This window comes from Danio rerio, chromosome 11 (assembly GCF_052040795.2).
Source record: "Danio rerio strain M-AB ecotype USA chromosome 11, GRCz13ab, whole genome shotgun sequence".
In the NCBI taxonomy this organism is placed as follows: domain Eukaryota; kingdom Metazoa; phylum Chordata; class Actinopteri; order Cypriniformes; family Danionidae; genus Danio; species Danio rerio.
In genome coordinates this window covers 9,643,168-9,667,500 of record NC_141031.1, presented here as the reverse complement: position 1 = coordinate 9,667,500, position 24,333 = coordinate 9,643,168, and the positions used below count along the sequence as shown (strand labels likewise).

General features: G+C 33.3%; 1 protein-coding gene and 1 long non-coding RNA gene across 8 annotated transcripts in view; both read left to right on the top strand.

Annotated features, from left to right (window-relative positions):
• The window catches only part of naaladl2 (N-acetylated alpha-linked acidic dipeptidase like 2), a 629,431-nt gene that overhangs the window by 149,248 nt on the left and 455,850 nt on the right, over positions 1-24,333 (top strand). The window contains exon 5 of one of the 4 annotated variants that reach the window (XM_087273254.1): positions 23,353-23,497. The exons of the other annotated variants lie outside the window; for them this stretch is intronic. The gene's annotated coding sequence lies outside the window, so the exon portion shown is untranslated. The remainder of the gene's footprint in view (positions 1-23,352; positions 23,498-24,333) is intronic. 4 annotated transcript variants of the gene reach the window in all.
• LOC147841663 (uncharacterized) lies at positions 633-3,223 on the top strand. 4 transcript variants are annotated; one of them, XR_015944885.1, is made up of 8 exons: positions 633-707; positions 981-1,018; positions 1,315-1,342; positions 1,542-1,595; positions 1,699-1,724; positions 1,907-2,023; positions 2,130-2,233; positions 2,812-3,223. It is a non-coding gene; the product is annotated as an uncharacterized LOC147841663 (long non-coding RNA). The 4 variants fall into 4 exon arrangements; XR_015944884.1 differs by having other exon boundaries at positions 1,536-1,595; XR_015502176.1 differs by lacking the exon at positions 1,699-1,724.

Below are 24,333 nucleotides of genomic sequence, written 5' to 3'. Positions count from 1 at the left end.
CCGCCTGGAAGTCATAGATCTCCGCTACCGGCAAAACACACTTAAAATTACACACAATCTTTACTAACAATCCACAGATTTGAGTTTTGAAGAACTACATTCTCGCATGAAAAAGTGTTAAAACTTTATTTCATTACATATTACAAGCAATATTTATAATATTATGTGCCTTCTCATCCACCATTACAGCTTGATGCAGCTTGGTGCAAAATGAATCCTGGGAGGAAAAAATAATAATTCTCAATTAATACACTCCAAACGAACTTTAATCTTATTGTTAAAATCAGAGATATGTAATATTTTAAATGGCGAAGCAAATAATTAACTTTATATTTCAATCAATATATTACTTTTGCACTGCTTCGGTTCAGGGCTCGTGTGACATTGAATCAGATTCAGATATTTTATCAGACGTGTTCATGAGCTCATAGTCATCAACAAGCAATTCGTGTACAAGCAGTACACGAACCAAGCAATATGATGAAATATTAATGAATTATATGTTTGCGTCTTACAATATTATACAAAACGGAATCGTTTTCAGGCAAATTCGACTCTTTACTGTTCACTTAAAGGAGCCGAATTCAACTCTTTACTGTTCACTTAAAGGAGCCGATTCATTTAACAGAACTGACTCGACTCAACCGCAAACAAGCGCCATCACCACAGACAACGCGTCGTATCTTCACCCAACGGATTCATCCTCGGTAAGTGTTAAAATATGACTTTTGTCCGTTAAATGATTGTTGTATGTGTATTTCTGTATAGTGCATGTTATTTAACAGGAATTTACCGAGTACTTCAGTTGTACTCGCACGTACAGGGTTTAAGCGCGCCTTTTTTTAAAACAAGAAATTAACGACTCCAGATGGTGATTGTAGTGTTTTCTGAGGTATTAGCATAACGTTAACGTTAGTTCCTGAAAAAAGAAAGGGAATTTTCTTTAATTAACTTCTTGTTAACTGCATTTTCTGTTTTAGTACAAGACTGAAGTAAAGGTGAAATGACTAAAGTTAAGGTAAGCTCTGACCTTCTCTTAAGTTAACGTTACGGTTACGTTAGTCACCATCATGTACGTTAATTTTGTTCACTGTAACGTTAACGTTAAGTTAGATAAATAAACTCATTATGAAACAAGTCTTAACTGTTTTATTAAATGAGGCTTATAATACAATTCAGTTGTATTCTTTTAAACTAACACTAACACAGTACATATTGTATATTTCTCACTGGTGTTAATGCAGTGCTAACATTTACTAATGAGAACTAATTGTATATTGTAACTAACTGTAGATTTTATTTTTTGGTGTTCAGGTGTACCTGATAATAGCTGAAGTGTGAGGTGAGTGTAAATTCTGAGCACTCAAATATAACCTAAATTCATTATCACAATCTAAACATATATATATATATATATATATATATATATATATATATATATATATATATATATATATATAGTATGTGTGTGTATGTGTGTGCGTGTGTTAGGTTGAGTCTTATTCTACTCTTATTATATTCATATTTTTTTGCAGCCACAGCCACTGATGTTGAAACACTGATGCTACCAATCACCCCTCGCTTGATTATTAAAGGTAATGTTGATGCCTTCCTCATTTTTATTAGATTTTTAAATGTCAGGTTTTTCACAGATTTGTTGTGAGCAGTTTCTTGTACAAACTCTTTTTCTTCTTCCAGAAGTTCCACCAGTACCTCCAGTAGTAGTAAATATTAGACAAAGATTTTTTTAAACTATAGTTTTTATTTTTATTAGCAATTTTACTGGGCATGTGTGTTTGTTTGCTTGGTTTTTAATAGGCAGAGCATGGAATGTCAACTTTGTTTCTACAAAAAAATTTAATTATTCACAAACACCTCTAATTTAGTCCTTCTTTCCCCCTTTTAGTCTTATTCCTTGGAGGGTCGAGTGGTCATGGGACCTCACCTGGATTTCACAACTGACTTTGGATCTGGTCTGAAACTGAAGTATGCTGAAGATGCCTTTTGCACTCTGGAATTTAAGGTAATGTCAACAATAAATATTGTAACTGAGGGCTTGTTTTGGGGGGGTTAAACAAGGAATGTATAAGAGCACAAGTCATGACTCCCCTTGTCCCCTTGTTATAAAGGGCCGTGTTGCAGACACAATTTGTTTGTCTGTGCTGGAGACCAGAGGGGAAGCTGTCTTTAAAAGGATGGGGCTCTTATACCATATGTGAAGTTACCTATTCAGGTGAGTGGATTACATGCAAGTCATTGCAAATGCATAAATAGTGGGAATTTTTTACTGGGCAGTACAAATTAAGTGAAACTCAAAAAACGTTGAAAAATATTTGGAATATTTGCAAAAAACTTGATTGAAATGAATACAACACAAGTGCTATATCACTTCAATCAAGTTTTTTTTGCAAAATTTTCCTAATATTCAAATCATGAAAAATTAGCTTGATGCAAGAAACATCCTGCTAGTATTCAAGAGCAAGTACTGTGATGCATGTGTTAACTTTGCAATAAGTGTGAACCCAGCATTAGATTATAGTCTGTAAACAGAAGGTGTAAATCAAATCAACTGTTTTAAAATGCTCTGCCTAGGTCATTAAAACCACTATTTGTTGTTGGACTGTTCTTGATTGTGTGTTTGTGATGGAAATGTTTTTCAGATGTTTTTGTTTAAATGATTGCAGTTTGACTGAGCTACAGTATTGTCAGCATGTTCAAACTGAGCTAACAGTAATTTTGCTCTGTAGTGCAGCAGTAGTGTCCCAGTAGTGTTGTATGAAGCTAACTGTTTGTCTGCTCTTTTGCTTATAGGTGCTTTTTGGGCACCAGTTTGGAGATGAAAGACAGACGAAGTCAAAGAAGCAGAGAAGACACATCAACCAGCAAGTGTGTAAAATTATCAGGAAAATGATTGACCTTGAATAGACGACTGCCTAATTTAGCAAGAAGTTTTGTCTCTCTCTCTCTCATGTGTGTATGTATATATATATATATATATATATATATATATATATATATATATATATATATATATATATATATAAAATGAGAGAGAGAGCGCACTCTGAAGCACTGCTTTTTATATGTATGCTACATATGATGTCAGATTTTTTTATTAATATGTTCTTATAGTATTTTTTGAGGCTTCACCTTCACCTTTTGAAAGTTTTCTGAAATGTTTACACAGATGTCATTAAGCTGTTAAATAAATCTGTAAAATGTATGTGTGTTTGTTTTTATTTTGATTTTAGAGTCTTTTCAGATCACCCAATAATGAAGATTCTGTCGTCATTTACGCATCCTCAGGTTGTTTGGACACAGAGGATTATTTGATATTTTTATTCCTGTGTTTAACAAAAAAAAAAACATTTTTAACAGAGCTGGAACAACCTGAGGGTGAGTAAATCAAGATAGAATTTTCATTTTTGTGTGACCTAAAATTGCTTTGAAATTTTACAGCACCAAACTGTTAAATTACAGTAATCCGGGATATAACTGTAACTTTACAGTTAAATCAGGTATTTAAACTGCAACCTACTGCTAAATCACAGTAATCGTTTTGCAAATTCACAGTAAAATATAGTTAATTCTACTAGATAATACTGTGAAATTACAGTAACGAACTTTATTATCTACTGTAAAGTTACAATATATGGTTGTAATTTCACAATAATTTAATGTGACGAAACCACAGTAAATTACTGTGAACTACCTCACAATAATTTACTGTGAATTTACATACAGTAATTTACTGTGAAAGTAATGCAATTATTAGCCAGTAATTTACTGTGAATTTAAGGTCAAATTTTTTACAGTGCAGGAACATTGCTTCAAATGGAAAGAACAATTAAAGTTGCACAGAAAGAAGTTTTCTTGCTGGGATTCAGTTCAAGAACAAGTCTTTATTGGAGGGTTAAAATAGTTTAGTTTATTGTTTATTTGAAGTACCACAGAATCTTGATTGAACTTTAAATGTCAAGTTTTTATGTCCACCATTATTATGTTTCAAATCCACCATTTTTAATTATCCATTTATATTTAATGCCCCTAATTAAATATCTCAAGGATTAACATAAAAATGGGTTATTTCATGGTTTTGACATCATCAATCTCATTACATGAAGACTCAAAAACATGCAAATAAAACCCTAAAAAATGCCACACACAGATCGTAATGAATGAAATGAAGAAAATGGAACTGATTTAACATTCTTGTAAAAAGGCAAATGGAACAGAATTACCACTTACTCCCAAAATTGCGATGATAGCGAGGCAACAAGAGTAAATCTGATGTCAGCAATTCATCATTAATTTTCTTTTCGCCTTAGTCCCTTTATTAATTCTTCACAGGGTCTCCACAGTGGTATGAACCGCCAACTTATCCAACACATTTTTACGCTGCGGATGCCCTTCCAGCCGCAACCCATCTCTGGGAAACATCTGTACACACGCGTTCACAAACACTACGGACAATTTAGCCTACCCAATTCACCTGTACCGCATGTCTTTGGACTGTGGGGGAAACCGGAACACCCGGAGGAAACCCACGCAAACGCAGGGAGAACATGCAGACTTCACACAAAAACACCCAGGCTCGAACCAGCGACCCAGCAACCTTCTTGCTGTAAGGCGACAGCACTATCCACTGCGTCACCGATGTCAGCAATTTTGGGCTAAATTAATATTACAAAATCAGACCACTTTATGAGCTGCAATTTGAACTAAATCACAGATGACAGAGATGTATTTATAGTATATTTACATAGCAGAGTTTTTTTTTTTTTTACTTTCTGTAGAGTGCTTATTTTCTAAAAACTAGAATTAAAATGTAGAAGATTTAAGAGAAGGTTTGCAGCACATTTTTCTTTGTGCTTGCATTGTGAGGATTTGCAGTGCATGTGCTGTAAAACCAATGGAGATGTTCTCTTAACATCTTGTTTTCTTGCTTTTGCTTTTATTTTTATGCATATATTTTTTGAAGTTGCAGTGCATCAATCTCTCTCGGCCACTCAGCTCAACTCATTTTTCTGGAGTGTCATTTGTTTATGCAGTAACACATACAATTGAAGTCAGAATTATCCGAAGTCACTTCCGGTGGTTGGTACATTCCCTTTCCGTAAGGAATCTGTAATTGTAAATTTGTTTCGGGACTTGTTTGGTGTCTTGTTAATTTTTTTCTAAAATGTGAATTTGTTTTGTCCTTGGTAAAATTGTTTTTCCTATGTAATTGTGTCTGATGACAGGTAAAAATGTTTTTCAAAATGTAAATTTGTCTCGAGCTTTGTCAAAGTGTTTCACACTTTGTAATGTTGTTTTGCGCTTCCCGGCCACCGTAGCCAGGTACTGATTGATCCACGGACCGGTACCGGTCCGCGGCCCGGGGGTTGGGGACCACTGCTGTAGACTATCGAAAAAAAAAAACTGGAAGAGGCTAATAATTTTGACCAAAAAATGTTTAAAAAAAAATAAAATTAAATCAGCTTTTATTCTATCAAAAAAAATAAAATAATATATATATATATATATATATATATATATATATATATATATATATATATATATATATATATATATATATATATATATATATATATATATATATATATATTCTGGAAGAAAAACTAATGTCTTTGGACTTTGGGGAGATCCTGCAAACTGCACAGAAATGCCAACTCTTTATTTATTTGTTTGTTTGTTTATTTGTTTATTTATTTTGAGCATGTGGCATCATGTGTTTTGTAATAATTTGCTCTGTCTAATACCTTTTTTCCCATGCTCATATCTTTTTTCTTCTGCACATGGATATCAGTTCTTCATTTTCATCTACATGATGGGAACACAAAGCTCTTCTTTCTCAAGCAGCTGGTCTAGAGGGATTTAAATGCATTTGGCTCTGTTTAACATGATGAGCATTTGTATTCAGAGAGAGAAGGAATGGAATGGCTTTGAACTGAACATGAACTGTATAAAAAATCTTAACTCTATAACAAATATGAAGGTCAAATTTATATTTCATAGCAAAGGCAAAAGCATGTACAAAAGCAAAAATACTAGTACATTTTAGAAATGCATTGCTATTTGTGTTTTTGTTTATTATTATTATTATTATTATTATTATTATTATTATTATTAGTAGTAGTAGTAGTAGTAGTAGTATTAGTATTATTAATAATAATAATAATAATAATACAAATAATTTTAATAATAATATTAATAACGATAAAATGTAATAAAAGCAGGGTTCGACAATAAAGATGGCCCAGTATTCGTGTAAATGCGATCTTAGATTCAAGAAGCAGCATGACTGACAAAAAAGAATTGTGCTTGCACAAGTTCCCGCAGGTGAATACCGAATAAAATGATGATCACTTGTGCGCACATGTGATACGTTGCCCGCGACTGTTTAAAAAGCTTGCGAGCTCCTATTTACTTGCGTGAATCTTTCGTGCCTAGAGGAAACACATATATATAATTTTGCATTAACTACTTTATGAACAGATTATTAATGGGCCCAAGGTTAACCATGGATGATCATCCTTTCCTTATCACCAATGGTACTTTTTTTTTTTTTTTTTTTTTACCTTTTTTCTTTTGCTTATTGTTTTTGTTAGTATGGTTTAGTTATCTTTTTTTTTTTTTTTTTTTTGAATAACATTGCTTTAATACGAGGTTTACTCATTATTTATTTATAGTCAACTGGAGATCTTGAACCTTTAGCCAGGACAGACTACTGTGCATTGTTTTAGATACATGACAATAATTACTTTTTAAATGTATTTTTTTTTAAGAAAAGTTTGTTGAATAAAAGGGCATGTGTATACCGCTATATTTTGCTTGTTTTAACACTTTTCGTTTTCTTTTACATTTGTAGCTAAGAAATAACTATTTATTTATTTCTGGTGAGGTCAGAAATTTATCCTTAATTTTGAGAAAAGTAATAAATAAATGAAATAAAAACCAGCTGCAACGTGACACTATGAAACCATGACCGATTCGCTCATGCTCATTGAGCATGCTCATACACAACACACGAAAAAAGTGAAATGAATGAGGAGGCATGTAGGCATAAAACAAAATCTAAATCAAGTCATTTTAGCACGTCAAAGTCAAATTTATGCATATAAAGTATATTTTCCCAACAACCTTATTGTTTTTTTGTAATTAGTTTTAGAACATTTAATAAAATAATTAGAATAAATAAATATAAAATCAGTATAATATGAATGTTGTTTTAGTGTGCATTGTTTTAAAATGCATTGTCATTAATAATAATAATAATAATAATAATAATAATAATAATAATAATAATAATCATATTAATAATAATAATAAAACTTCCTGTATAGCAAAGCATTTTTTCCCAAACCAAATGGCATACTTTTTATAAAATTTTGCCATACATATTATTTATCATAATACAATCTATATAGCCAAAATATCAGAACGCTTAAAGGTAGAGCAGACGCCATTCATGCCAATGAACATCTGGCAAACTCGTTTGTGGTCCTCAAAGGAGACTAATGGACTCATTAGGTCTGCATCATTAAATGATAAACTGGGAAATATTTAAAAAGTCACGCAAACCTGATCATTTCTGTTAATTATGCATTTAATGAATTCTTGTCAATGTATGCGCAATTTTTTTGTGATCTCCCCATATATTTTTTTTCACATACATGGTTTGTCATAAAGCTTTCACATGGATGCATACAAATGCGTACGAACACCATAAAGATGTCAAACTCTCTTTCTAAATGGCTATAATGATATGAGCAATGATTTTGATGAAGTAGGTTGTAAACCTAGAGTGGAATATGATGATGAACAGACAGCATACAGTTCACATGTAAATGAGGACGCTATAGTCGTTTTTTTTTTTCTTTTTTCTTTTTGAATGCATCTTCATGCTAAGCACTTCTTAGTATTCACTGTGCACAGCAATCTTATATGCAAACGGTAGATATTCTGGCATATAATTTAAACAAATAGGAATCGATGCAAAAATATGCATTAGCGCTGCAGTAATGTGCTAAACACAAGCGTCGACAGGTTGTCAATTCAGATTAGCTGTAATCTAGCCAACCAACGATTGCTAAAAAGGTAACTACCTTAGTGGATTCTTGGTGAGTTTGTCTCTGTAGGAAGTAATGCACTGCTCTGAATGGCACATTACTTAATATTGAGTTAAGAGTAAACAACACAAATAGAACTATTGAGATTTACTTAAGGTGGCAATGCCTCACTTCAGATCTGCTCTTCTGTAGTGGCATCTGTTAAAAGGTCTGACAATGATGTTTAAACATGAAAGAAAATAGTTTATGGGTCAGTCTTGCGTATTGTTGCTGAAATATATAGTCAAACCAAAGCTTATTCGGCATTATACAGTATGATTTCTGTTTTGGTAGTTTGTAGGGCATCATAGATTGTTTATGTACGTGAGGATGGCAAAAAAATACATAATATACTGGAATAACAGTGAGGAAAAAAAACTACTTTTCAGGTTTGCATGAAACTGGTTAACAGCATCAATAGACTAAGGGCTTATTTACACCGAACACTACTTTGATTCTAAAACTGCGAGATGCGACATTTCAAAATGGTTTGAAAAAAGTGCAGCATTGAACAGGAGGGTGTCCACACACAGTCTCAGAGTGTCTGTAAACAGAAACTTACAACAGTTGCCCTGCCTACGAGCTGTTCTGATTGGTCCACTGCTGTGGAACTGACAGAGATGAGCTGCACTGTTTGTGGAAATTGAAGATATTTCAACTTCACCTGCTGCCTGTCGTGTTCACATCTTGCTCCTTACTTTAGTGTTCCTGGTCAAAATTGACCGGTCTGTTTTAAGTGCTCTTATATTAGCACAAAAATAATTTTTCTCCACTAAATTTTTATTCAACATTCTTTAACTGTAAACAATGACTCATAGTAGTGTTTAACATGAATTTACAGAATTACTTTCATCCGCGAACCGGTCACTTTCGATTTGCGAGCGGCGTGTTTGCCGTTTGCTTAGAGCGCCAGTTCAGCTTGCTCCAGCAAGCAAGAAATTTGGATAAGACCAAGGATGTGCTTTTAGAAGGAAAGTTTCAGTATAAAACAATTAATGTTGCATCACCAGGCTATCTTACGTTTCCTCTAGAGTTTAATGCAATTTCGGGTGTTTCATTTTTAATGTTTAGACTTTACCTGCAGTTCTGCAGTTCACTTTCATTCAGCATATTTCCGACCAGGATGTTTTAATGGAATTTGATACCACATGGTGAACGGAAAGAAAAAGCTCCGTATTTCGGGACTCACGTGATCCTTTAAGGTAATCAAAAATCACTGCTTACATGGTAGACTCTGAATTAGTATTGTCTTGATCATAAAAGTGGAGTATTGGTGTCCATGTAAACATACTCTATAAAAATGGCAGATGACGTCGCAAGCTGTCAAAGACAGCCCTATTCTCTCCCTTTAAGCTGCATCCATGAGCCCTCACATATTGTAAGTTTGACGTGTTTCCCCCCTACACGCAACTTTTGTAAAGTGTCTGCTTTATTTTGCTGTCAAAATCCTTGCTTGTACAGTTTATAACACTTAGTTTAAGCAAATTTGATGAATGCAATCATGCCTGTTGATGAATCTGAAGGGATCCCTCACTCACCGCGTGCGTTGTCTGTCTGTGTGTGTGTAGTCACCTTAGAATCCAACATGGAAATAATTTTTGTTTGTTATTGGCATTGATTGTTTTGAAATTCAAATGGCACTTAAATTCCTGTTTTATTTCTATAATAAATACTGAATTTTGTGATTAATCATGATTAATTACAAAAAAAGTGTGATTAATTTCGTTAATTTATTTAATCATTTGACAGCCCTAATATATATATATACACACACATACATATATATATATACACACACATACATATATATATATATATATATATATATATATATATATATATATATACATATATATATATATATATATATATATATATATATATATATATATATATATATATATATATATATATATATACATATATGTATACATGCATATATATATATATATATAAAACAGCCTCCAAATCATCTTTAAACATATGAGTTTTAAATATCAGGCCAAAAATCCGTGTTGGTGGGTCCCTAAATAGAATTCTTGTCAGAAATGCTAGAAAAAGCTTACATGCATTTAACCTTTTGCCTTTTACTGGATTCTGTTGTTGGATTGATGGAATGGAAGCCTACAAAGACAACGTACTTACAAAACTGTTTTAGTTAGTGTAATATTAGCATGAAAACATGTTTGTTAACAGTGTGATTGAATTTTTTTTTATTTGTATTTTACAAAAATGATAACATTTTCAAAACATTAAAATACTACATTATTGTAAAGATTTAAATATGTACGTATTAATTATACATGTATATCTACAAACTGATTTAAGCCAATTTTTTTTTTTTTAATCTATTTTGTATTTGTCTTTTTTTCCGCATACTGTTACATCATCAAAGCAGACCTGTGACCCATTTGTGCTTTGTGAAACACTAGTTGAGCCTCCAATTTGTTACATAACACAACAATAGAAGCCAGGAATTTTTGGTCATGTACAAATGTGTACAGGAATTGTTCTATTGTGCTCTGAAGGGAAGTTCTTTACTACATAATGAATGAAGTGAATCCCCTTTCCTCAGATCTGTCCAGTCCTTTTTGTTAACCTTGACTTCACACTTGGCTCAGAGTTAAGAGCTTTTTTTATCTGCACAGTGAAGTTTGGTGGTTTAACACAGCGGTGATAATCCTTTTTTTTTTTTTTTGCAAGCAAGATTTGGCAATAATTACATTGCATACAAAATGTGCGAATATGTTCTAGCAGGTGTGAGAGAAAATAACTGCATGCAATTTAAAGTGTTCAAATCAAGGTCAAGTCTCTCATGTGGCCAGCCTCAGGCATGGTAATAATGATTTGTGCTAAAGATTTTATATACAAAAGCGGTCAGTATAGAGAATGTGGTACCTTTGGCTCTTTACGCAGGAACCAAGGTGTCTTCCTGAATTTCAGTTTTGACTTAGTGGTCATCATGACAATAACATTTAATGGTCAATTTGCTTTGTAGTTCAGAGCCTGAACCTTCTATTAATCTCACAACAACATTATTTTTTTCAAGGCATGGAGTAAACCAGGACCTGTAAACCTTCATTAGAGATTTTGTTTCATTTTGACAAGGCAGCATCACAAGTAGGAAAAAAAAAAAAAAAAAAAAAAAAAATATATATATATATATATATATATATATATATATATATATATATATATATATATATATATATATATATATATATATATATATTGATATTGATATATATATATATATATATATATATATATATATATATATATATATATTGATATCATGTTGCTTATCATTCGGATATGGATAATTATTTGATATTTTAAAAAAAACATATTTAGAAATATTAGGATTTTTTATTTAACTACTTTATTTTACATTTACCAACATTACTAAGTCAAATATTTTTATTAATTTATGAATATTTTATAATAAAATGAACAAGTGTTAAAGAGACTCTTAAACTTGATAAAAAAAAAGTGTTACAAAGTGTGTGCAATGGTAAAGCGTATACTGAACAATCAAAGCAAACTATAAAGTGTGAATAATAATGATACAGTCAACCTCAAACACTGTCTAGAAAACAAATTATGATGATCAAATCTGAGGTTCAAGTAAACAAACTAGGCATCATTATTCAAAAACATACTGTGACATTACAAATTGTGAAGTTGAAAGACTTCATTACCCCTATGCTAAAAAAATTCAGATGGGGAGCTAGTGGCTTGGGTGCACAAGAAAAGAAACCAAAAATCTGGTGACATCCTTACATTTTTTTAAATTTGCAGTATCATCACTGCTGCTATACGGCACTCATTTCCGCTTGTCATGCTCCCCTGGGTGACTAGGTGACCATTAACCATTTTCTCAGAGGATGACAAACGAACAGACCTCTGCAGCTATGATGCAAGTTTATAGAGAAAAGTAAAAATTGCTGCAGTGTTTAGGTGCGCAGTGTTTATCTCAGGTAATTAGTCGGTCATTATTACTAAAATGTGTATATTCTATACAAAGTGTGAAGCAGATTGGTTAGATCTACTTGCATGAATTGTGTTGCGCTTGCGGCAATTAACTTATTTTATGAATTAAAAATGAATAGCAATATTTTTCACATGTGTTGGTGCAATACTTTGTAGTGTGCAATTTAACATAGTCGCCTCTTTGAGTTGCCAATGGAAATAAAACAAACACATACAAGAAATACACGTACGCCAGACAATTTGGCGCGGACCAACGGCCATTCTCACGTTCATTTCATTGTTAGTAAATCCAAACATGCGCGCAAAACCTGGCGTACGCAAAGTTTTTGTGTGTACGCAGCTTTGATACATAAGGCCCTAGATGTTTTCAACTTGGTGCACCTGGAAAATGTGCGTGATTCACATGCGCGCTAATTGCACAACACGCTCACGTCATTTCCATATACCATCATGCAAGTGATGCACTTCTATTGGCAAAAATAAATTCTAAATGGCAAACTTACACCCTAAGCTTATTGTCACTGCTTCCAAGGCAGACGCTCAGCAGCCACATTTTAATAAATCTGTAGCACAAAAAATAATAATAAAATAACGCACACCGAAAGTACATACCAAATCTTTTTTTTTTTTATCAATATTGACAATGGTGTTCGGTCGATAAAAATATCAATACCGATTTTATTGCTCAACCCTAATCACGTTTCTTTTTTTATTTTTATTGTCAGACCAAACATTTGTATTTGAATATATAAAATGACAGCTCTGTATTAATTTACATCACACGTTAATCACTCATTCTTCCATACTGCACAGATGTCATTGTCTTTGCCAGTCATCATTTGGTTAATACCTCTGAAGTACACACATCCGCACATACACGGCTCAACCGTCTACCCATTGTCATGGCAACAGCTGCTCAAAGGCAGAAAAGGAGATATGACAGGTTCCTTATCAGCACAGTGAAATATTAAAGCTAGCAAAGATCTGATCCAGCCTCCCCATTCCTCCAAAACACTTTCTTCCCCAGCCATTTCATAAAGACTTGCTCCTTTCTCTGCTCCTCACTTTAGTGACGTCTTACATTGATTCAAAGCAGGATTGTGTTTGTCCTCTGTCTGTCTCTTTCTGAGTCCCCCCCCCCTCCCCTAATTTTGTTGCCTCAGTCATGTCCCATTGTGTATTGTCTGCCCATCATGATGGATGAATTCAGTTCCTTATAACGTATTTGTTTCCAGTCAACATCATTTACCTTCCCTAAACACTTGTGCTTGTGTGTGTTTTTAAGCTTTGTTTGATCAGGAGAAGCTCTTGGTGGATTTTAGAAGGTCTGGCTGAATGCTGAAACTGTGGAGATAAAGATGACTGAATCAGTTTGTGTCAAAGTGAACATGGGCCCTGCAGACTTTTACAGGAGTCAAATATACAGTACAGTTGGACATGAGAGATTTTATAGCCTTGAAAATACACAAACACTTTGAATGAAAATCCATATTAATATATATATATATATATATATATATATATATATATATATATATATATATATATATATATATATATATATATATATATATATATATATATATATATATTATTGCTGATAATGCAAATAAATGCATTGTATAATCATGGATAATAATCCAAATAAATCCAAAAGTGTTTATCCAATACATAAATAAGTGAATAAACATAGGCCCAATCCCAATTCTATTTTTGTACACCTTCTACTTCCTCTTCCTCTTGGCACTTAAAACTAAGTGTGAAGGGGAACGGCTTCAAAATTTACCCCTAAGAATTTTAGACCAATGTCTCTTATTGTTCTGTCTCCCAGACTACTCCTGGAATTCCTTAAATACCTGCTATAATACCAAAATATTTGTCAACATATCTTTAAATTAAACTAAGGCTACTGCTCTTCCCAGATCTGATTAGTCCAATCAGGGTCTGCAGATTTAACTGTATTAAAAAGGCACTGTCCTTATAAATAAACTGCATAGTTGCAATCTGTGAAATCGACTTAGAATATCACTTACCAGTTTAATAACGATTTAATCAGCTGTAGTTAGAAAACACGCAGTTTTAATCTTCTAAGCTAGGGCTAATTATATATGGCGCCATCTTGTGGATAGACAATGTCAACCCTCTTTTGTTAACGAAAGCTGTCGCGCTGTCTCTTACAAATGATAAATATTTTGAAATAGGCACTATCCTTATGTATAAACTGCATAGTTGCAATCTAAATAACTATATTCTCAACTAAAAAAGCCTCAAAAGTTCATGTTGTTGTCCAATGGCTGCAATATTTGTCAAACTGTAGTGAGTTTATTGATCTGCTGTCGCTCTATGTGGGCGGAGTAATACACAAAGGTGAAGAGGCTGTATGAGTGCTGTTATTGCAGAATATCACACTACAGTCAGTCAATAAATTTGATAACCAGACAGAACTGGTGTGTGTGTGTGGGTGTGTGTGTGTGGGTGTGTGTGTGTACGTATATACATACATACATACATACATACATACATACATATATATATATATATAATGTATGTATATATATAATGTGTGTATATATATATATATATATATATATATATATATATATATATATATATATATATATATATATATATATATATATATATATATATACATGTATGTATATATATGTATGTATATATGTATGTATATATATGTATGTATATATATATGTATGTATATATATGTATATATATATATATATATATGTATATATATATATATATATATATATATATATATATATATATATATATATATATATATATACATATATATACATACATATATATACATACATATATATATATATATATATATATATATATATATATATATATATATATATATATATATATATATATATATATATATATAAATATAATGTATATGTATGTGTATGTATGTATGTATTCATTTTTTTTGAACTGTGATCTTAAGTTTTTTTAGTTAGAATATTTCCAGTTTTGGCTTTAGTACTAATCTATAATGTAATGTAATTAGTAATGTAAAGTAAATGTATATATACAAATAATGTAAATAATGTAATGTAAAGTAATGTATATACACAACTATATTAATGTAAGGCATCCTATAGAATATTCATTTAAAAGAGACATCTGTGAGAGGTACAGTTGAAATCAGAATTGTTAAACCTCCTTTTATCTAGTAAAATATTATTTACTGTCATCATGGCAAAGATAAAAGAAATGAGTTATTAAAACTATTAAGTTTAGAAATGTGTTGTAAAGTAGTCTTCTCTCAGTTAAACAGAACTTGGAGGAAAAAATAAACAGTGGGACTATTTATTCAGAGGTGTTAATACTAAGACTTCAACTGTATAACTATTTACTGTATGTTGAGAACTGTAAAGTTGAGGGCCAAATTATTATCTTTTATTTTTAAGGTCAACGTTATTCCCTTATGTTATCACCAATGTTGTTAGTTTTTTGACTGCTTGCAGAACAAACCACTGTTATCTAATAACTTGCCTAATCAACCGAATAGACATAGTTAAGTCTTTTAAATTGCACTTAAATTTGAACACCAGTATCTTGCAAAATACCCACTATAATATTAGAAATTGTCTCAAAGACTAAAGAAAATAGTTATTAGAAATTACTGACAACAATCTTCTCTCTGTATATGCATTCATGTTCGTTTACAGAGTATTGAGTCCACTTATGTAACTTCTTGGATGAACAGGACAATTTAAGACTTGCATCTGATCAGCCCTAAACACTGACAGTGTGAGCCGAATCGTTGCTCCAACACTTATAATCTCCTGACAGCCTCCAGCGCCTCATAGGCAACACGTTAGCGTGAAACAGAACTTAGCGATAGCAACACATCCCTTCACACGTACCATCTATCACCAAATCCTGCCTCACAAGGTTTCTCAAATGCCAAACATCACTCATCATTCCCCCATATTTGCTGAAGAGAGGTCTCAATCTCACTGTGTTGTCTTTTAGTGGAGCTAGTCTTCTGTGAATAAAGTCGGTGGAGTTTAACAATGACTGATGCTTGTCAAGTGTATGGTCTGTCTTAGCACAGGCGAGTTCCCATGATGCACTGTGGTTCTCTCATTGAGAATGAAAGTGTTTAGGCAGATGACAGAAGCTCAGGATGATTTAGAGACTTACTTAAATATCATGGACACCGTGCTTCTATGGACTAGGATAAAATCTCCCCTTGAAGAAAGGAAAGAGAATATATGCATGCTTGTCAGCTTCGTTGTCTTATTTAAAATGTTTACTTGAGGGTTTATTTTAGTGGGCATTGCAATACATCAAACACGTTTGGAAACATTGGATTGGTTCTAGTGAAAACTAAATTCTCAGAAATTAGAATAACTGAATTAAACTAGGTTAATTAAACTAATCCAACCCACCCAGGCTCATTCTGAAAACGTATCACCATTTATATTTCTGGAGAGCGCCAAATTTGTCCAAGGGGCTAGGTTTTTTGCAGTTTTTGTTTTCGTAAACCGTAAAACCCGAATATGTAGTCAAAACGAGTCTCCAGTTAACTAACTGGTTAAACCAATCTGGCCAAAGTGACTCAAGTTAACAATTCAAAAGTTTAGTGAGTCTCCAGTCAATAATTAACTTGCAAAAATGATCCAGTCTGAGTTAATCTCCTACTATTTTTTATATTAAAACTGCATGTTCTGTGTGAACACTTTTTCTGAAACTTTAAATTACTGTCTGCCCTTGAACACACATTTTTAAAATTCACTGTGAAGCTGTTTGCTTTATATGTCACACTCATTCATTTCCCAGTCAGTCAAATAATTTTTTGATCTTCAATTTTTTTAGTGCTGACACGTTTCTAGTTACAGTCTACCACACCCAATATATTTTAATTAAATGTTCCTGCATATCATTTTCAGTCTCACTGTTTTTAAAACAACAGCAATAAAAGGCGAAAATTCCTCAAATAGCCCATTTTTCCATCCAGTTCTTTGGTCCCTCTGGCCGGTTAATTGATTGTTTGCAGTTTGTAGTTCCCTAGTGTGAACCAGTGGTCTTTGTCTTCTGCATGAGTCAGCAAAATGCTATTGACCGAGCTATTACTTTTGTCTATAAAGTTAATAAGGGGAATATTTAAATCACAACAGCAGAGGCACAAAGATATTTGTTTGTGATCGGTAATAAACTGAGTGTGGTGTTGATTCGTGATTAACAACATGTATTTAATGGCGGCTGTGTTACAAGACATGAACCACCACAGAGGCCTCTCTTTCTTTCTCTCTCTCTCTCTCTCTCTCTCTCTCTCTCTCTCTCTCTCTCGCTCTTTTTCTTTAAGCTCTCGCAAATGTGCCACTTGACTTATCACCGCTAAATGTCAAGTACATGCCAGTACTAGATGTGAAGAGTGAGATATAGGACTTAAAGATGTTTATCTGTTCACACAGAGCTGTAGATATTGCTAGATGCATTTGAAGCTTGAAGCTTGAAATTGTCTTCAGAAACACATAATACTGAAAATGGGTTGCTCTAAAATTATATATATATATATATATATATATATATATATATATATATATATATATATATATAATATGTATATATATATATATATATATATATATATATATAATATGTATATATATATATATATATATATATAATATGTATAAAATTATATCAATATATAATTGATATAATTGTAGAGCAACCCATTTTCTCGTCATTGATATTCAACTTTAATAGGTAGAACTGTTCGAGATATAAACAAAAGCGAGTGCTGCATCAAAGTTTAATTAAAAAAATATTGAATGGTTGAAATCTTTATAATTATTATGATAAATTATAATAAAGGATTAGCTAAAAAATCTTGAATAATATTAATGACATGGTGCAGTTCCAGAAACTTACTTCTCTGTTCTTCCGTCAAACTTTACGGTGGGTTTCTTTTGACCGCCCCCTGTCGTTTTAAAGAATAACACAACGGCGAACTTGGCAAGTATAAAACCTTTGTCCGTTTTCGTGAGGTGCGCACACAGTCAGCAGAGGTGTGCGATGCAGCGCCAGGCAAAAGTGTAAATCAGCCTTAAGATGTTTTTTTTTTTCTCTCTGTAGTTCAATAGTGCATCTAACCTGTCTTTAGTACTGTTTAAATTAAATACATTTATTTTATCACTAATTTTGTGATTTTTGCATTTTATCTTGCGTGTTTTTGTTATTGTTATATAGGTCTTAAATTTAATACTTAATGGTTTTAAAAAGGTCTTAAATTTGACACTATGATATCTGCAGAAACCCTGTGGGCCAGTTGGCGTTTCAGTGTGGAGTTTACATGTTCTCTCTGCACGTGTGGGTTTCCCCCGGGTACTCCGGTTTTCTCCCACAGTCCAAAGACATGCAGTGTAAGTGAATTGAATAAACCAAATTGGGACAGTATGTAAGTGTTTTATACTGAGCATTCACCGCATAGCCATATGCTGGTATGGTTGGCGGTATATTCCACCATGGCAACCCCTAATGATCGAGAAATAGGTAGAGTGAACAAATTCGGGAGAGCTCTCGAGACCGACCTGACCTACCTAGGAACTTTTGAACTCAGGGCTCTCTCCCGGGACAGCATGCCAAACATGCTTTATAATGAATTATCAGCTAAGTGTGAACTCTTGTAAGTTAATTATGACAAACTCGAGCATAAAATAAAAATTGCAAGATGTTAATACATCTATGTTTTTAATTCAAATTAATAATATATCATCAATATTGAATGCAAAGATGCAATTGAAATAATGTTAAATATATAAATCTTTTATCATATATATTTTTTTATTTATATTTTCATCTCACTGTTTTTGGAGTTTGACTTAATTTTAATAATTTCACCTTTTTTCACTCTGAAAATGAAAGTGCATATTTGCTATTGCAAGTTTATATCTCTTTATTTCTCTATGTAAAATTGTGTAATTTTAAAACATTTTGTGTTTGTGTTTTTCATGTTTTTTTTCTGTCTGTCTCTCTTTCTGTGTTTTTGTTTCTCTGTTGTGGATAGAAGGTTGCATTCAAACATGTATGACTGACTTTGTTCTGTGGAAAACTAGAGAGAATATATATTTTTAGGAATCCTTCATTGTGTGTCTCCATACAATGGGAGTCAATAGAGTCCAAAAATCTATCCTTTTGAGTCAGCAAGCATTTTTGAGAAGAGAAGAAACTTCTCAACTTCTTTTCGGATCAGTCTGTGGTTGAATATCAAACGTGAGGTCTCAGCTGTAGGCAGACAAGCGTGAAAGTCTCTTAGCCACGGCTGCTTCAGTCAGGTATTATAAACATCACGCTCCACTTTGCCCATACCTGAGGCGAACACCATAGATCGCAATCTACCCCCAAACCGCAGAGCTCCAGTACAGTTTCTGCTGGCCTTTCTACAGCTTTAAAGCCCCTACTGCTGCCACACCAAGCCTTGGTCTCTTTCAGTGACCCAATTGAGCTTTGCAGCCTGGTGATAGCGAGCAGTTTAAATGCCCTCCTTGTGCAAGACAGTGCCTCTTTTGAGACATGTAGATTACCTTCATAAGTACTTTTTAGAGGGCATTTTTATGCTCATATCCACATGTTCTTGTTCTGTGCAGATCTTTTTTGGACTTGCAAAATGTTAATCTGTGACATACTGTACATGTGTATACAGTAAAAACAAAGAGCTTTTCGCAAAATCTTCTGAACTTTTATATTGCTATGTTTAAGGTAATTTTGTGAAACATGTTCAGGAAGGATTATTGACTAAATAAAAAAGTGGAATACTTATTAAATTTATATTGCATTTGGATATGTATTCTTGCATGGTGATATTTGGCTTTTTTATTTATGTTTTTTTGTTGGTTGGTTAGATTATTACAATTTAATTTTATTTTTTTTAATCTTAAAATTGTGACACATTGGGCTCTATTTTGCTGATCCATCCACAAAGTGCAAAGACCAGGGTGCAAAAGCAAGAAGGGGGTGTCTGAATCCACTTTTGCTATTTTAGTGACAGAAAAAAAATCTGCTTTGCGCCGTGGCGCATGGTCTATAAGGGTTGAGCTTATTTTCTTAACGAGTTATAGGTGTGTTTTTAGAATAAACCAATCAGTCTCATCTCCCATTCCCTTTAAGAGTCAGTTGTGTCGTGCCATAGCGCATTTGCTATTTACATGACTGACTTAGTAAGTGGAATAACTGAGCGTTTCACTAGCAAGAAAACAGTTAAACAGAGCATCTACAGGGAGGTAGATGCGCCTCCTCATTTTTTACTTTTACTTTCACTCTTGTGGATAGTTAAATGTGTTGTACGTACAGACATCCATTCGCCTACATAATTAATTTAGTTTGTTGAGCGCAAAGATTTGTTTCAAAACTATTTCTAAATTCAATTCTAATTTCCAGCAAACGAATAAATGAACAATAATAATGAAGTGTGGTCAAAAAACTTTGTTATATTCTAATACACATGCTGTGCCCCATATGATCTAAAACCTGACAGGTGGGCAAATCTAAGCTTGTTTTTAATAGAACAAATATAAATATGCATATAATAAATAATACAGCTAATAATAATAACATTATACAAAGGCAAATTGTTATTAATAAACTGAAAAAGCCCACCGAGATGAAGAAGACATGAAAGTATGTTTATGTAGGCTGGAAAATGTTTTGTAATATTTTAATCCTTTATATTTTTATCCTATTATGTATCCTTATTTTATCCTATGCTATACATCCTGCCTGTATTACGCAATGTGTAAGCGAGGCACACAACTTAAGCCAAGCTGAAACTAGCAAACAGCAATTGCGTCGTGCATTGTGCCAAGTTGCATCAGATGTATGATAGGGCCCATTGTAACTATTTTAGTTATGTCCCAAATGACACACTGTACAATTACACCCTATAGCCGAATTACCTTGTTTGTAAACATTTTCAGGATGATCGTGCATTGAGGTTGCAAAAAAAAAAAAAAAAACTGGAGCGCTAGCATCTACAGCAAGGGAATGACATCTGATGCGGTACAGAGTTTGTTGTTGTCTTAGAAATAAGATATATTGATTACATGATACATATTATTTACATAATGATTTCAGTAACAGCTCGTCACCCAGTGATAAGCACAGTTATTCGGCTAAATTAATGTTAAAGTGAGTGCCGTTTGTCTGACAGGTCCATTTGCGATAGCACCCTCCCAATGGATATTGAATAAGGCGAAATGGCCAAGCTTCCAGCCCCAAATATACAACTATCTCATTGAAACTCCAAGTGTTTTGACAAGATAAAGTTACAGGTCTACAAGTCTTTGGATGCCTACAATTTTGTTTTGCGTGGTCATGTGAAAGAAATAATGTTCCATGATTACCAGATTCAAAACTTTGTAGTGTTAAAAACCGAGGTTCTGCCTAGCCAAAGACAAGGAAAGAAGACGGACCTGTCAGATAGATAGATAGATAGATAGATAGATAGATAGATAGATTTTTAGACAAGCTTTTAGATTGATCTATGGATGGTAGACAAACTTACAGTATAATCATACAGTGTCTCATCCCTCTGCAAGACTCGATAGGAAAAATTGTGATGCCTGGATTGGTTTGGTTGATAGCATAAAGTAACAGCTCACTTGACCAGATGCAAAATGTTTTAATATCCAAAGGTTGGACTCAATAATGCATGCAGGTTGTGGCTAGAAGATATAGTGTGCATGACTGTGGTATTTATTGCTTTTATTATCATCTGCACCTCCTTTATAGGTTTCTTATTCTTTCATTTTCTCTCTGAAACAGCCTTTAGAGTATGGTCATTTCTTTCTTCTGATGTAAAAAGTTTTATGTCTGGGATTTCATTATCCCCTCTGAAAATGTACAGCTTGCAGTTCCACCTTTGTTCCACTTGCGGTGATTTGATCACAAATAGATTAAACAATCTGCAGTCGTCATGCTACCAGGGAAAATGTTTCTAGTTTTGCTACTTACTTTACTCTTTGAATTCCTATATTTGGGCACAATAGATTTCAATTTATTCCTTGCTTTTTTTTTTTTTTTGTCTTTTTCAATTGACAGTGATTAATTGCATTGTGAGGGAAACTAAATCTCATTGCTCGTTTTTATCAAATGCAAAACAAACTTGTTTTCTGTGCCTTAAATGTTTCATAATTTCCTGTGAAATTTCAGACAATGAATAGGAATATACAGCAAGGTGCGGGAGAAATTAACTGTATGAAAGTTAAGGAGCCGTGAAATTAAATACTATGGTTTTCTTTTTGCGTTCACAGCTCATTGAGACAGATTCTCAGTTTTTTCAATGCAAAAATGCAAAAGCTTTGGGTCTGAAAGGATGAAATAAACAACATTAAGTGATGTCTATATCATGTTTACTATCTGGATTTGCACCGTGCAAGATGACTATTTTCCTAAATTAATTACCAGCAATTAAAACCAATTACTACTTCTCTTTTTTCATTATTATGTTGGGTAATTTAATTTCAATTGATTCTTTGTACAGTGTATTACCACAACAAGTGTATTAAAAGCAATTTATGACACCTACAGTTGTTTTACATGACCTAAAACATGCTCCGATAGTTTTAGAATTAGCCATAATTTTTCTCTCCTAACAAATTAGCTGTACATTAGAACAATGTAAACGCTACGCTATTCATCATGCTCACATTAATCACAGAGTTGAGGTTAATTATAAAACAGCCAGATTCATTCGTTGAACAAGTAGCAAAATCAAATATTTATTAATCTGCTAATCAATTGCATTAGATTGAGGCTCATTTTCGAACTCACTAATTGTTTTTCATTGCTTACAGTTGAGGGAAGTGAGCTTTTTGGAGCGCTAATTCAATTTATTCCCATCCGCGGCTGATGATTAATGGAGCGAAGTGGCTAAAATCTATCACACATGCGGAGGTGATTATTGCATTATGTACTTCTGAATAAACGCAAGGTCAGTGGAGCCCCATGGCAGCTCTTTATTCCCTCTGCCGTCTTTCATTTGCACAACACGGGTTCATTGCCACCCCAGCATCATGTTTACTCCTTAGGGGAATTAAGAAAAAAGATAGAGATTAAGTGTTTGTCGAGAGTAATTAATAGAGTAGATACGGTGCCTTGCTAAATTTTTGTTGCTGTTGAATGTATCTAGTGTAAAAAATCTTGCCAAAATGGCTCAAAGTTTAGTAGTGTAAGCTGAAGTAAAATAAGAAACCTTATTTTGCAGACAGAGCCTGTAGCGGAAAAGGCCGTGTGAGGTGACCCCTACCATAACATTTCAAAGCGAACTTTGGAACAAGATAGGAAAACATACCTTCACTTAGGACTGGAGGGAAGAAGAGATTTCTCCTTAAACATCCACACAAAAAGCGGTATGGCAGGGTTATTTTTGTGCCAGTTTTCTTTTATTGTTAGAATTTGAAAAAAAAGGGATGCATATTGCTTTTGAAAATGATTTTAAACATTGTAAACACTTGAGATTCACTTTCTAGTTTGATCAGCAACATAATTAAAATGCTTTTTTATTGTATACAGAGCAGATCTTCTGTTATGACTGACATTACATGGTTACTGGACCTACAGGTCACAGAATACATTAGCTTAGGCTAATTATACCTAGTGGATATTTACACTTCAGTGGCATTTGGAAATTGATTCTACATGATGGTGCATGTACAGTCATTTTATTGCAGGGGCCACCAATCTCAGTCCTGGAGGGCCGGTGTCCCTGCAATGTTTAGCTCCAACTTGCCTCAACACACCTGCCTGATTGTTTCAAGTATCCGCTTGTTGAGTGTGACGTCACGCAAAGCGGCTTCCGGGTCCAATCGCTCTATCAAACTGAATGGGGAAACTGATGACATGGTAATAATAAACATTTACAAAGTGATTTGATATTTTAAGGCTCCTAAAAACCGGGATGCTTTTCGTTTGCGTTTATCGTCAGCGTTTTACGAGACGTTTTTTCGGATTCAAACCCAAGCGCTTTTCACTGGCATCAAGCTGAAGAGTATGCAAAATCACTCTTTTGACGTATGATGGTGCTGCACAACTTAAGCTTCTGACACCCGCTTATAACACAGAAGAAGAGGAGGAGAGGAAGTTTACACGCTTGTTTATAAAGTTACTGGTGACTTGAACAAGCATGGATGGTTTAAGCAGCAGCTCTAGCGATGAAAATATGATTATTGTTCACCAGTGCAATAAG